General features: G+C 57.1%; 1 protein-coding gene across 1 annotated transcript in view; it reads left to right on the forward strand.

Annotated features, from left to right (window-relative positions):
• Nucleotides 1-1,140: 1,140 nt before the first annotated feature.
• Nucleotides 1,141-2,223, forward strand: part of JUP (junction plakoglobin) — a 53,178-nt gene continuing 52,095 nt past the window's right edge. Inside the window, exon 1 of the mRNA XM_014524261.2 lies at nt 1,141-1,164. The gene's annotated coding sequence lies outside the window, so the exon portion shown is untranslated. The remainder of the gene's footprint in view (nt 1,165-2,223) is intronic.

The raw sequence follows: 2,223 nt of genomic DNA on the forward strand, positions 1-2,223 counted from the left end.
CATGCCCATTCCACAGTAAATGTCATGCACCAGCTTGACATCTCCCTGTGCTTGGGTCTCCTGCCGTGTCCAAGGCATGGCTGGAGCCCTGGGCTGGAGTGAGACACCCAGGGGGATAAATCAGGGAGCAGCTGAGTGATGGGGGGGGCCTGCCCACTGCAGCCGCTGTCTGTAGCTGACCAGGGAGTGGTGGAAGCCACAGGACTGCTCCTATCCTGCTCCATCCAGCCAAGGGCTGCAGGGACTGGCTGAATGGGCTGCTGGGTCAGTGGCAGTGACAGAGAGGAGTTCCTGCTCCCTCCCCATCCATTGCATTTCCCCCACTGGCCAGGGGCTCCAGCTGTGGGGAGCACATGCACAGAGGGCCAGGCACATTGCAGGACGGTGGTATCAGTAGATGTTCTGCCCCGTCCAGCACCTGCTTCCAGACCGTGGGAGAGAAGGAGCAATCCCGGGCCTTCACCTGCCTCCAGGTTAGTTGAGGACAGCACTGACAGTGGACTTCCAGGTGCTCCTGCTCCTTGTTAGTTCCCCAGGTGTCCCCCACAATCTGGGAGCAAGCACTGGAAGCAGGGACCCATATGTTGTCATTATCCCTGGCCAAGCCTGATGCTGCCACTTACCAAAGCCTCCCAGTGGAGTGGGGCAGGAGCAGCTCTGGAGTATCCCCTGCTCCTGCGATAGCAGGGAACAATGACGGCAGTGGGTGGGTCCCCATTTTTTGCACCCAGAGGCAACCCCTGCTGGAGAGGTGAATGGGAGGGGAAGGGAGTGGGTGCTGAGAGTTGGGGGGGAGGGGGTCTTACCTGCTTTGTGAACTTAAAAAAGTCCTCAGCAGCTGCTACCTGGCATTGTCTGTCCATGGTGGTGGGGGGGGGGGGCCTTCAAAGTCTGTTGTGGCACCAGTGGCATTTCCTGCCTCCTTTTCAAATTCCTAGATCTGCCTATAATCATTGTCCTACTGTTTCCCCTTCCTGCCACCTCTTAATGTGATGCATTTTACCACTGTTGAAATACCAAGTCTTTCATACAGCGTCGTATCTCAGCAAACAGTTCTGAGAAGGAAAGAATTTGGTTCCCAAGATATTTCACGTTCAAGATACTTTATTGCTGTTTCGAGCCAGACAAAGGATTATCAAAGAGCGACTGAGATGGAACCCTGAGGTATTGGTCCTTGCTTGCATGTGTCTCTGGCGACGGCTTCGCACTATCACTGGGTTTTTTTCTTTTCCTGTCCATTTGTCACTATTGCCCATGAAAGGGTGGCAGGTTGCTACATAGCGAGACACAACTCCTACCATCTCGTTCCTCTCCCCTTGGGTCACGCACAGCTTTTCCTCATTGCTTTTTAATAGGAAGTCCTTTATCATTCCTGATCATTGGAGAAAATACGTTTTTTTTTCGCCTTTCCTCCGGACTCGGGATGCTAGTGTGTAGAAGTGACTCACTCTTTCAATTTCTCTTCTGTCACATTGGTTGCAGAGCCGGTCCTGTCTGGGTTTGTGCTGTGCTGGGGGGGCGTGTGGGGGAGAAACCAATGCTTTCATAGGAGGCTAAAAGACAAATGGGGAGGAATTGGGCTGGTGCAGACATGAGGAGCAGGCTGCCATCAGAGTGGGAGCCGGGAGAAAGGTGGCCAAGTCTAGATGAAGGGAGGGGAGCAGAGAGGGACCATCTGCTTGGCTGCTGTGCTTGCACCCAGGGCTTGCAGAAGGAGGAAGGTGCTTTGCAAGGTGCTCCTGCACTGAGCATGGAGCCAGAGGAGGTGTTTGAACGTGTGGCCATTGGACATGGCTTGGCCCATCAACCCAACCAGGGACAGACATGGCTGAGGGTGCCCGGGGGAGCAGGGAGCTGCCCATAGTGTCAGATCCCTCTCCGAGCCCTAACGCCCACCTGTTCCTACAGCCGCTGTCTCCTTGCCCATGGGCAGGGGCCCACCGTGGTCATTAGTAGGTGGGGGAACAGAGTGCGGCGCGGTGGGACCCGCGCTGTGGCCGTGGCAGGGATCGGGGCCGCGGAAGGAGGCTCCTGGGACACAGGGCCGGGGAGGGGGCTGGAGGGCAGCTGTGTGGCCCTCCCCCCGGCCCTGATCCACCCCAGCCCCGCTCAGCCTTCAACCCCGCCCTCACCTGCATGACGTCACCCACGTGGGTTTTCCCCCGCGTCACACCCTCCCCAGCCCACCTGGCTCACTCATCCCCTCGACTCCCGTTCCGAACC

The sequence above is a fragment of the Alligator sinensis genome, unplaced genomic scaffold (assembly GCF_000455745.1).
Source record: "Alligator sinensis unplaced genomic scaffold, ASM45574v1 scaffold1377_1, whole genome shotgun sequence".
In the NCBI taxonomy this organism is placed as follows: domain Eukaryota; kingdom Metazoa; phylum Chordata; order Crocodylia; family Alligatoridae; genus Alligator; species Alligator sinensis.